This window comes from Dysidea avara, chromosome 3 (genome assembly GCF_963678975.1).
Source record: "Dysidea avara chromosome 3, odDysAvar1.4, whole genome shotgun sequence".
Lineage (NCBI taxonomy): Eukaryota > Metazoa > Porifera > Demospongiae > Dictyoceratida > Dysideidae > Dysidea > Dysidea avara.
Genome location: NC_089274.1, coordinates 32,934,121 through 32,948,029, shown reverse-complemented (window position 1 = coordinate 32,948,029; position 13,909 = coordinate 32,934,121).

Sequence of the window (13,909 nt, the reverse complement as noted above, 5' to 3'; positions counted from 1 at the left end):
TTTTTCACCATGGCCTTTTTGGGGGCTGCACCTTTTTTTACAGCTTGGCTGTTTTTGATTAGATATCACTTCTTTTTGTATTTGTATACTGCAAAGCCAGCCTATGGCTGGCTTTGGGGCTTTTTTAACCCATGTGTTTTTTTTATTTACCACAGGAAGAAGAAAAGAACTTATAGAAGATTTTTAATACTTCAATTGTTTTTGATTTTATTAGTAATTATACAAATTATATACATATATTTATTACATGCCCATTATTCCCCACAGTATATTTTTTAGCAGCTGATCTCTCTACTGGGTGACTTAAAATATAGCTGAACTATATACAGGATGGTTTCTTTGTAGCTGAACTCTCTACAAGATAAATTCTTCTAGCTAAGATTTCTCTACAGGGTGATTTGTTTCTAGCTGAACTCCCTACAGGTAATTTGTTTGCAGCTAAACTTTCTACATCCATGGTGGTTTCTTTGTAGCTGAACTCTCTACATGATGGTTTCTTTGTAGCTGAACTCTCTACAAGGTGACCTCTTCTAGCTGATCCCTCTACAGGGTGATTTGTTTCTAGCTGAACTCTCTACAGGTGATTTGTTTGCAGCTAAACTCTCTACATGGTGCTTTCTTTGTAGCTGAACTCTCTACATGATGGTTTCTTTGTAGCTGAACTCTCTACAAAGTGACTTCTTCTAGCTGAACTCTCTACAGGTGATTTGTTTGCAGTTAAACTCTCTACATCCATGGTGGTTTCTTTGTAGCTGAACTCTCTACATGATGGTTTCTTTGTAGCTGAACTCTCTACAAGGTGACTTCTTCTAGCTGAACTCTCTACAGGGTGATTTCTTTGTAGCTGAACTCTCCACCTGATGGTTTCTTTGTAGCTGAACTCTCTACAAGGTGACCTCTTCTAGCTGATCTCTCTACAGGGTGATTTGTTTCTAGCTGAACTCTCTACAGGTGATTTGTTTGCAGCTAAACTCTCTACATGGTGCTTTCTTTGTAGCTAAACTCTCTACATGACGGTTTCTTTGTAGCTGAACTCTCTACAGGGTGATTTCTTTGTAGCTGAACTCTCCACCTGATGGTTTCTTTGTAGCTGAACTCTCTACAAGGTGACCTCTTCTAGCTGATCTCTCTACAGGGTGATTTGTTTCTAGCTGAACTCTCTACAGGTGATTTGTTTGCAGCTAAACTCTCTACATGGTGCTTTCTTTGTAGCTAAACTCTCTACATGACGGTTTCTTTGTAGCTGAACTCTCTACAGGGTGATTTCTTTGTAGCTGAACTCTCCACCTGATGGTTTCTTTGTAGCTGAACTCTCTACAAGGTGACCTCTTCTAGCTGATCTCTCTACAGGGTGATTTGTTTCTAACTGAACTCTCTACAGGTGATTTGTTTGCAGCTAAACTCTCTACATGGTGCTTTCTTTGTAGCTAAACTCTCTACATGACGGTTTCTTTGTAGCTGAACTCTCTACAAGGTGACTTCTTATAGCTGAACTCTCTACAGGTGATGTGTTTGTAGCTAAACTCTCTACATGGTGCTTTCTTTGTAGCTGAACTCTCTACATAACGGTTTCTTTGTAGCTGAACTCTCTACAAGGTGACCTCTTCTAGCTGATTTCTCTACAGGGTGATTTGTTTCTAGCTGAACTCTCTACAGGTTATTTGTTTGCAACTAAACTCTCTACATCCATGGTGGTTTCTTTGTAACTGAACTCTCTACATGATGGTTTCTTTGTAGCTGAACTCTCTACAAAGTGACTTCTTCTAGCTGAACTCTCTACAGGGTGATTTCTTTGTAGCTGAACTCTCTACATGATGGTTTCTTTGTAGCTGAACTCTCTACAAGGTGACTTCTTTTAGCTGATCCCTCTACAGGGTGATTTCTTTGCAGCTGAACTCTCCACCTGATGGTTTCTTTGTAGCTGAACTCTCTACAAGGTGACCTCTTCTAACTGATCTCTCTACAGGGTGATTTGTTTCTAGCTGAACTCTCTACAGGTGATTTGTTTGCAGCTAAACTCTCTACATGGTGCTTTCTTTGTAGCTGAACTCTCTACATGATGGTTTCTTTGTAGCTGAACTCTTTAGGTGGTGATTTCTTTGTAGCTGAACTCTCTCCAAGGTGACCTCTTCTAGCTGATCTCTCTACAGCGTGATTTGTTTCTAGCTGAACTCTCTACAGGTGATTTGTTTGCAGCCAAACTCTCTACATGGTGCTTTCTTTGTAGCTGAACTCTCTACATGATGGTTTCTTTGTAGCTGAACTCTCTTTAAGGTGACTTCTTCTAGCTGAACTCTCTACAGGGTGATTTCTTTGTAGCTGAACTCTTTAGGTGGTGATTTCTTTGTAGCTGAACTCTCTCCAAGGTGACCTCTTCTAGCTGATCTCTCTACAGCGTGATTTGTTTCTAGCTGAACTCTCTACAGGTGATTTGTTTGCAGCTAAACTCTCTACATGGCGCTTTCTTTGTAGCTGAACTCTCTACATGATGGTTTCTTTGTAGCTGAACTCTCTACAAGGTAACTTCTTCTAGCTGATCCCTCTACAGGGCGATTTGCTTGTTGTTGAATTCTCTACACGGTAATTTGTTTGAGGCTGAACTTTCTACGTGGCAGTTTCTTTGTAGCTGAACTCTCTACAAGGTGACTTTTTCTAGCTGAACTCTATACAGAGTAATTTGTTTGCAGCTGAACTCTCTACATGCTGGTTTCTTTGTAGCTGAACTCTTTATAAGGTGACCTCTTCTATAGCTAAACTCTTTACATGGTGTCTAGTTTCTACCTGATCTCTCTACAGGGTGATTTGTTTGCAGCTGAAATCTCTACAGGGTGATTTGCTTGTAGCTGAATTTCTTACATTGTGTCTAGTTTCTAGCTGATCTCCACAGTGTGATTTGTTTGTAGCTGATCTCTCTACAAGTTGATTTGTGTGTAGCTGATCTCTCTGCAGATTGATTTGTTTGTAACTGATCTCTCTACAGGGCAATTTGTTTGTAGCTGAACTCTCTATAAGGTGATTTGATCTCTCTGCAGGTTGATTTGTTTGTAGCTGAACTCTCTAAAGGGTGATTTGCTTGTAGCTGAACTCCTTACATTGTGTCCAGTTCCTAGATGATCTCGCTACAGGGTGATTGGTTTGTAGTTGATCTCTCTGCACATTGATTTGTTTGTAGCTGAACTCTCTACAAGGTGATTTGTTTGTAGCTGATCTCTCTACAAGTTGATTTGTGTGTAGCTGAACTGTCTATAAGGTGATATGTTTGTAGCTGATCTCTCTGCAGGTTGATTTGTTTTAGCTGATCTCTCTGCAGGTTGATTTGTTTCTAGCTGATCTCTCTACAAGTTGATTTGTTTGTTGCTGATCACTCTAAAGATTGATTTGTTTGTAGCTGAACTCTCTGCAAAGTGTTTTGTTTGTAACTGATCTCTCTACACAGTGATTTGTGTGTAGCTGAATTCTCTAGAGAGTGATTTAATTGTAGGTGAACTCTCTACAGGGTGCATGACTTGTTTATAGCTGAACTCTCTTTAGTGTGACTTGTAATGTTCTGAATCTCTACAGTGATATAATTGTAGCTTAATTCTCCACAGGGTGACTTGCTTCTTGCTTAACTGTCTATAAGATTAACTGTTTGCAGCTGAAGTCCCTACAGAATAACTTGTAATGTAATAGAATTCTATAATGGAGTAAATAAATTAGCTGAATGCTCTATTAGGGTGACTGTTCTATTAGAGTATCTCGATCTCGCATTTGCTACACAGAGTTGGCTTTCGAATCATAACTCAGTGGTTTGTAATCCAATTCTTCTATACTACTGCAAGGACTTTCTATGAAGATTATTCCAGCTATACACCGATTTTCAGCTCATTGCTCTTAGCGGTTTGCTTAGTAGGCGTAAAAACTAATACTTTTTTATTACTAAAAATCTATCGCGTAATTGTGACACAGGTTGGGTTTTGTGTCATATCTCCGTGGTCTTAATCTCGATTCCTTTCAAACTACCAAAAGGCACTCCTACGATGGTTACTCCATCTACATAGCAATTTTCAGCTCATTCCATGAAGCGGTTTACCCTGTAGGCGTGACAACAAATCGATCTTGTTTTACGCGAATAATCGGTAATAACTCCTGAACCATTCATCGGATTTGCACCATATTTGATGCTAGGATGCGCCTTTGGACTCCCTTTCTGTGTGCCAAATTTCAAGGCGATCGGAGCACGCGTTTGCGTTTTATAGCAATTTTTGCAAGTGTGCGAAAAGACGAAGAAGAAAAAAAACGAAACTTTGGCCGCTCATATCTCGGAAATGGCTTGAGTGATTTCCTTCAAATTTGGAATGTAGACTCCCCTAGCTGGCGGGCAACTCTGCAGCAAATTAGGTTTCAATCGGATAAGCCATCACCGAGATACAAAAGTGTGAAAATGACGTTTTCTTTCTTCCTGTCAATATACTCATGGTGTGGCGCGCCGGCTTCTTGGGTTCTTGGGCCGCACGACACACTATCGTGTGTCTTGATTTACAACTGAACTATTTAGTTACAGGTACATATTACCCATATAATATAGTAACTATAATAATATTACATATTATATTACTTTGCGTCCACAGCCTTTAGCTATCATGTGTGAAACTACCACTTTATCATGTGACATGATTGCATTGTTGGACAATGTGTTATAAGCAAGAAGCTGGTGAATAAGCTGAACTCAGTAGGCTTCATTACTTCGTACGTAGTGGCTAGGCGTTACTCAGTGGATTACTAACAAGATTAGTAACTTCGTTACTTAAAGTAATAATATTATGTAATACTAGACTCGTTACAGTAACTTCATTACTTAGGTAATGCGTTACATTTACAAGTGAATAACTTGAGTTATATTACCTATTTTTGACAGCATAATTATTTCGTTATATAATTCGTTACCAAAAGTAATATTGTTATGTAACGCGTTACTCCCAACACTCTATATTTGGCGGGAGCTCAGGTGAACACAAACTGATTATAGCTGTGACAACTATAAGATCCCAATTTTTCTATACTGGTAATAATAATATTATGCTAGTTAGCACCATGCAAAAGTACCTTTAATGTTTAACTCATTTGGAGTAATAAGTAACTATCTGCAGTAATATGTAATAATTATGATTGTTACATAATTGACCAATTGTGACCCAATTTTGGAAAATCATCCTTTTGGACGCATGCAAAAGTTGCAGGATAACTCAATTGAAAATTTCAGCAAGCTTTAAGTTTTTTTTCTTATTCAACCTTCTTACTGTGAAGTTACACATCCAGAGCTTCCTTTCTGCTAGAAGATATGTATGATTTTATCAGACCATAATTATAGTGATTTCACAATGCATGGGACACCATGATGATTAATGTTATTTAATTAAAGAAAAGGACGAAGAACACTTGATTTTACTATCAAAAGTCTCTTAAATATATAATATATATATATATCAAGACACACGATAGTGTGTCGTGCGGCCCAAGAAGCCGGCGCGCCACACCGTGAGTATATTGACAGGAAGAACGAAAACGTCATTTTCACACCTTTGTATCTCGGTGATCACTTATCTGATTGGAACCAAAATTGCTACACAGTTGCCCGCCAGCCAAGGGAGTCTACATTCCAAATTTGAAGGAAATCGCTTCAGCCATTTCCGAGATACGAGCTGCCAAAGTTTCGTTTTTTTTCTTCGTTTTTTCTTCTTCGTCTTTTCGCACACTTGCAAAAATTGCTATAACAAACAAACGCGTACTCCGATCGCCTTGAAATTTGGCATACAGAAAGGGAGTCCAAAGGCGAATCCTAGCATCAAATTTGGTACAAATCCGATGAATGATTCAGGAGTTATGACCGATTATTCGCGTAAAACAAGATCGATTTGTTGTCACGCCTACAGGGTAAACCGCTTCATGGAATGAGTTGAAAATTGCTATGTAGATGAAATAACCATCGTAGGAGTGCCTTTTGGTGGTTTGAAAGGAATCGAGATAAAGACCACGGAGATATGACACAAAACCCAACCTGTGTGACAATTACGCGATCGATTTTTATGAATAAAAAAGTATTAGTTTTCACGCCTACTAGGCAAACCGCTTAGAGCAATGAGCTGAAAATCGGTGTATAGCTGGAATAATCTTCATAGAAAGTCCTTGCAGTAGTACAGAACAATCGGATTACAAACCACTGAGTTATGTTTCGAAAGCCAACTCCGTGTAGCAAATGCGAGATCGAGATACTCTAATAGAACAGTCACCCTAATAGAGCATTCTGCTAATTTATTTACTCCATTATAGAATTTTATTACATCACAAGTTATTCTGTAGGGAGTTCAGCTGCAAACAGTTAATCTTATAGACAGTTCAGCAAGAAGACAGTCATCATGTGGAGAGTTAAGCAAATATATCACTATAGAGATTCAGAATATTACAAGTCACACTGAAGAAAGTTCACCTATAAACAAGTCATGCACTGTGTAGAGAATTCAGCTACAATTAAGTCACTCTCTAGAGAATTCAGTTACACAGAATTCAGCTACACAGAAGTCTCTGTGGAGAGAGCTCAGCTACAAACAAATTACCCTTTAGAGTGATCAGCTACAAACAAAACACTTTGCAGGGTGTTCAGCTGCAACAAATCAACCTTTAGAGCGATCAGCAATGAACAAATCAACACAAATCTACCTGTAGAGAGATCAGCTAGAAACAAATCACCCTGAAGAGAGTTCAGCTACAACAAATCACCCTGTAGAGACATCAGCTAGAAACTAGACACAATGTAAGGAGTTCAGCTACAAGCAATCACCCTGTAGAGAGTTCAGCTAAAACAAATCAACCTGCAGAGAGATCAGCTGCAAACAAATCACCTTATAGAGAGTTCAGCTACAAACAGATTACCTGTAAAGAGATCGGCTACAAACAAATCAACCTGCAGAGAGACCAGCTACACACAAATCAACTTGTAGAGAGATCAGCTACAAACAAATCACCCTGTAGAGAGATCAGCTAGAAACTACACACAATGTAAGGAGTTCAGCTACAAACAAATCACCCTGTAGAGAGATCAGCTACAAATTAGACACAAAGTAAGGAGTTCAGCTACAAGTAAATTACCCTGTAGAGAGTTCATCTACAAACAAATCAACCTGTAGAGCAATCAGAGAAACAAATCACCCTGAAGAGAGGTCAGCTACAAAAAATCACCCTGTAGAGAGATCAGCTAGAAACAAATCACCCTGAAGAGAGGTCAGCTACAAAAAAATCACCCTGTAGAGAGATCAGTTACAAACAAATTGCCCTGTAGAGAGATCAGCTATAAGCAAAACACCCTGTAGAGAGTTCAGCAACAAATAAACCACCATGTAGAGAGTTCAGCTACAAACAAATTACCCTGTAGAGAGATCGGCTACAAACAAATCAGCCTGTAGAGAGTTCAGCTAAAACAAATCAACCTGCAGAGAGATCAACTACAAACAAATCACCTTATAGAGAGTTCATTTACAAACAAATTACCCTATAGAGAGATCGACTACAAACAAATCAACCTGCAGAGAGATCAGCTACACACAAATCAACTTGTAGAGAGATCAACTACAAACAAATCACCCTGTAGAGAGATCAGCTAGAAACTACACACAATGTAAGGAGTTCAGCTACAAATAAATCACCCTGTAGAGAGTTCAGCTAAAACAAATCAACCTGCAGAGAGATCAGCTACAAACAAATCACCTTTTAGACAGTTCAGCTACAAATAAATTACCTTGTAGAGAGATCGGCTACAAACAAATCAACCTGCAGAGAGATCAGCTACACACAATTCAACTTGTAGATAGATCAGCTACAAACAAATCACCCTGTAGAGAGATCAGCTAGAAACTAGACACAATGTAAGGAGTTCAGCTACAAGCAAATCACCGTGTAGAGAGTTCAGCTACAAACAAACTAACCTGTAGAGCGATCAGCTAGAAACAAATCACCCTGAAGAGAGGTCAGCTACAAAAAATCACCCTGTAGAGATATCAGCTAGAAACAAATCACCCTGAAGAGAGGTCAGCTACAAAAAAATCACCCTGTAGAGAGATCAGCTAGAAACAAATCACCCTGAAGAGAGGTCAGCTACAAACAAAACACTTTGCAGAGAATTCAGCTACAAACAAATCAGCTTGTAGAGAGATCAGTTACACACAAATCAACCTGTAGAGAGATAAGCTAGAAACAAATCACCCTGTAGAGAGTAGCTACAAGCAAATCACCCTGTAGAGAGTTCAGCAACAAAGAAACCACCATGTAGAGAGTTCAGCTGCAAACAAATCACCTTATAGAGAGTTCAGCTACAAACAAATCACCCTGTAGAGAGATCAGCTAGAAACTAGACACAATGTAAGGAGTTCAGCTACAAGCAAATCAACCTTTAGTGAGTTCAGCTACAAACAAATCAACCTGCAGTGAGATCACCTACAAAAAAGCACCTTGTACAGAGTTCAGCTACAAACAAATTACCCTGTAGAGAGATCGGCTACAAACAAATCAACCAGTAGAAAGATCAGCTACACACAAATCAACTTGTAGAGAGATCAGCTACAAACAAATCACCCTGTAGAGAGATCAGCTAGAAACTAGACACAATGTAAGGAGTTCAGCTACAAGTAAATCACCCTGTAGAGAGTTCAGCTACAAACAAATCAACCTACAGTGAGATCACCCACAAAAACGCACTTGTACAGAGTTCAGTTACAAACAAATCACCCTGTAGAGAGAACAAACAAATCACCCTGTAGAGAGATCAGGTAGAAGAATTCACCTTGTAGAGAGTTCAGCAACAAAGAAACCACCATGTAGAGAGTTCAGCTGCAAACAAATCACCCAGTAGAAAGATCAGCTAGAAGAAGTTACCTTGTAGAGGGTTCAGTTACAAAGAAACCATCATATAGAGAGTTCAGCTACAAAGAAACCATCATGTACAGAGTTCAGCTACAAAGAAACCACCTGTACAGAATTCAACTACAAACAAATTAGCCTGTATAGAGATCAGCTAGAAGAAGTTACCTTGTAGATAGTTCAGCTACAACAATTCACCCTGTAGAAAGATCAGCTAGAAGAAGTCACCTTGTAGAGTGTTCAGTTACAAAGAAACCATCATGTAGAGAGTTCAGCTGCAAACAAATCACTCTGTAGAGAGTTCAGCTACAAAGAAACCGCCATGTAGAGAGTTCAGCCTCATACAAACCACCTTGTAGAGAATTCAACTACAACAAATCACCCTGTAGAGAAGAAGTTACCTTGTAGAGAGTTCAGCTACAAAGAAACCATCATATAGGGAGTTCAGCTACAAAGAAACCACCATGTAGAGAGTTTAGCTGCAAACAAATCACCTGTAGAGAGTTCAGCTAGAAACAAATCACCCTGTAGAGAGATCAGCTGGACGAAGTCACCTTGTAGAGAGTTCAGCTACAAAGAAACCATCATGTAGAGAGTTCAGCTGCAAACAAATCACCCTGCAGAGAGTTCAGCTACAAAAAAATCACCCTGTAGAGAGTTCAGCTAGATGAAGTCACCTTATAGAGAGTTCAGCTTCAAAGAAACCATCATGTAGAGAGTTCGGCTACAAATACACCACCATGTAGAGAGTTTGCTGCAAACAAATCACCTGTAGAGAGTTCAACTAGAAACAAAATACCCTGTAGAGAGACCAGCTAGAAGAGGTTACCTTGTAGAGAGTTCAGCTACAAAGAAACCATCCTGTATATAGTTCAGCTACATTTCAAGTCACCCAGTAGAGAGATCAGCTGCAAAAAAATATCCTGTGGGGAATAATGGGCATGTAATAAATATATGTATATAATTTTTATAATTACTAATAAAATCAAAAACAATTGAAGTACTAAAATTCTTCTTTAAGTTCTTTTCTTCTTCCTGTAGTATAGAAAAACACATGGGTTAAAAAAGCCCCAAAGCCAGCCATAGGCCGGCTTTGCAGTATACAAATACAAAAAGAAGTGATATCTAATCAAAAACAGCCAAGCTGTAAAAAAAGGTGTGGCCCCCAAAAAGGCCATGGTGAAAAAAGATGTGAAATCCAAGGCGGCCACCAAGAAATGGCTGTGATGGTAGGTTAATGGTTACATTTTAATAACGACAATTCAGGTGAATTTTGTGCTGCTTGGTCTTGGCATCAAATTCACCTGAATTGTTGTTATTAAAATGTAACTATTAACCTACCATCACAGCCATTTCTTGGCCGCCACCTTGGATTTCACATCTTTTTTCACCATGGCCTTTTTGGGGGCCGCACCTTTTTTTACAGCTTGGCTGTTTTTGATTAGATATATATATATCAAGACACACGGTAGTGTGTCGTGCGGCCCAAGAAGCCGGCGCGCCACACCGTGAGTATATTGACAGGAAGAACGAAAACGTCATTTTCACACCTTTGTATCTCGGTGATCACTTATCTGATTGGAACCAAATTTGCTACACAGTTGCCCGCCAGCCAAAGGAGTCTACATTCCAAATTTGAAGGAAATCGCTCCAGCCATTTCCGAGATACGAGCTGCCAAAGTTTCGTTTTTTTCTTCTTCTTCTTCTTCGTCTTTTCGCACACTTGCAAAAATTGCTATAACAAGCAAACGCGTACTCCGATCGCCTTGAAATTTGGCACACAGAAAGGGAGTCCAAAGGCGAATCCTAGCATCAAATTTGGTACAAATCCGATGAATGGTTCAGGAGTTATGACCGATTATTCGCGTAAAACAAGATCGATTTGTTGTCACGCCTACAGGGTAAACCGCTTCATGGAATGAGTTGAAAATTGCTATGTAGATGGATTAACCATCGTAGGAGTGCCTTTTGGTGGTTTGAAAGGAATCGAGATAAAGACCATGGAGATATGACACAAAACCCAACCTGTGTGACAATTACGCGATCGATTTTTATGAATAAAAAAGTATTAGTTTTCACGCCTACTAGGCAAACCGCTTAGAGCAATGAGCTGAAAATCGGTGTATATCTGGAATAATCTTCATAGAAAGTCCTTGCAGTAGTACAGTAGAATCGGATTACAAACCACTGAGTTATGTTTCGAAAGCCAACTCCGTGTAGCAAATGCGAGATCGAGATACTCTAATAGAACAGTCACCCTAATAGAGCATTCTGCTAATTTATTTACTCCATTATAGAATTTTATTACATCACAAGTTATTCTGTAGGGAGTTCAGCTGCAAACAGTTAATCTTATAGACAGTTCAGCAAGAAGACAGTCACCATGTGGAGAGTTAAGCAAATATACCACTATAGAGATTCAGAATATTACAAGTCACACTGAAGAAAGTTCAGCTATAAACAAGTCATGCACTGTGTAGAGAATTCAGCTACAATTAAGTCACTCTCTAGAGAATTCAGTTACACAGAATTCAGCTACACACAAGTCACTGTGGAGAGAGTTCAGCTACAAACAAATTACCCTTTAGAGTGATCAGTTACAAACAAAACACTTTGCAGGGTGTTCAACTGCAACAAATCAATTACCTTTAGAGCGATCAGCAATGAACAAATCAACACAAATCTACCTGTAGAGAGATCAGCTAGAAACAAATCACCCTGAAGAGAGTTCAGCTACAAAAAATCACCCTGTAGAGACATCAGCTAGAAACTAGACACAATGTAAGGAGTTCAGCTACAAGCAATCACCCTGTAGAGAGTTTAGCTAAAACAAATCAACCTGCAGAGAGATCAGCTACAAACAAATCACCTTATAGAGAGTTCAGCTACAAACAGATTACCTGTAGAGAGATCGGCTACAAACAAATCAACCTGCAGAGAGATCAGCTATATACACACAAATCAACTTTTACAGAGATCAACTACAAACAAATCACCCTGTAGAGAGATCAGCTACAAACTACACACAATGTAAGGAGTTCAGCTACAAACAAATCACCCTGTAGAGAGATCAGCTACAAACTAGACACAAAGTAAGGAGTTCAGCTACAAGCAAATTACCCTGTAGAGAGTTCATCTACAAACAAACCAACCTGTAGAGCAATCAGCTAGAAACAAATCACCCTGAAGAGAGGTCGGCTACAAAAAATCACCCTGTAGAGAGATCAGCTAGAAACAAATCACCCTGAAGAGAGGTCAGCTACAAAAAAATCACCCTGTAGAGAGATCAGCTACAAACAAATTGCCCTGTAGAGAGATCGGCTACAAACAAATCAACCTGCAGAGAGATCAGCTACACACAAATCAACTTGTAGAGAGTTCAGCTACAAACAAATTACCCTGTAGAGAGATCAGCTACAAACAAATCAGCCTGTAGAGAGTTCAGCTAAAACAAATCAACCTGCAGAGAGATCAACTACAAACAAATCACCTTATAGAGAGTTCAGCTACAAACAAATTACCCTATAGAGAGATCGGCTACAAACAAATCAACCTGCAGAGAGATCAACTACACACAAATCAACTTGTAGAGAGATTATTTACAAACAAATCACCCTGTAGAGAGATCAGCTAGAAACTACACACAATGTAAGGAGTTCAGCTACAAATGAATCACCTTATAGAGAGTTCAGCTACAAACAAATCACTCTGTAGAGAGATCAGCTAGAAACTGGACACAATGTAAGGAGTTCAGCTACAAGCAAATCACCCTTTAGTGAGTTCACCTTGTACATAGTTCAGCTACAAAAAAATTACCCTGTAGAGAGATCGGCTACAAACAAATCAACCAGTAGAAAGATCAGCTACACACAAATCAACTTGTAGAGAGATCAGCTACAAACAAATCACCCTGTAGAGAGATCAGCTAGAAACTAGTCACAATGTAAGGAGTTCAGCTACAAGTAAATCACCCTGTAGAGAGTTCAGCTAAAACAAATCAACCTGCAGAGAGATCACCTACAAATAAATCACTTTATAGACAGTTCAGCTACAAACAAATTACCTTGTAGAGAGATCGGCTGCAAATTAATCAACCTGCAGAGAGATCAGCTACACACAAATCAACTTGTAGAGAGATCAGCTACAAACAAATCACCCTGTAGAGAGATCAGCTAGAAACTAGATACAATGCAAGGAGTTCAGCTACAAGCAGAATCACCCTTTAGTGAGTTCAGCTACAAACAAATCAACCTGCAGTGAGATCACCCACAAAAACGCACTTGTACAGAGTTCAGTTACAAACAAATCACCCTGTAGAGAGATCAGGTAGAAGAATTCACCTTGTAGAGAGTTCAGCAACAAAGAAACCACCATGTAGAGAGTCAGCTGCAAACAAATCACCCAGTAGAAAGATCAGCTAGAAGAAGTTACCATGTACAGAGTTCAGCTACAAAGAAACCATCATATAGAGAGTTCAGCTACAAAGAAATTACCCCGTAGAGAGTTCAGCTAGAAGAAGTCACCTTGTAAAGAGTTTAGCTACAAAGAAACCATCATGTACAGAGTTCAGCTACAAAGAAACCACCTGTACAGAATCCAACTACAAACAAATCACTCTGTATAGAGATCAGCTAGAAGAAGTTACCTTGTAGATAGTTCAGCTACAACAATTCACCCTGTAGAAAGATCAGCTAGAAGAAGTCACCTTGTAGAGTGTTCAGTTACAAAGAAACCATCATGTAGAGAGTTCAGCTGCAAATAAATCACTCTGTAGAGAGTTCAGCTACAAAGAAACCGCCATGTGGAGAGTTCAGCCGCATACAAACCACCTTGTAGAGAATTCACCTACAACAAATCACCCTGTAGAGAATAAGTTACCTTGTAGAGAGTTCGGCTACAAAGAAACCACCATGTAGAGAGTTTAGCTGCAAACAATTCACCTGTAGAGAGTTCAGCTAGAAACAAATCACCCCGTAGAGAGATCAGCTGGACAAAGTCACCTTGTAGAGAGTTCAGCTAC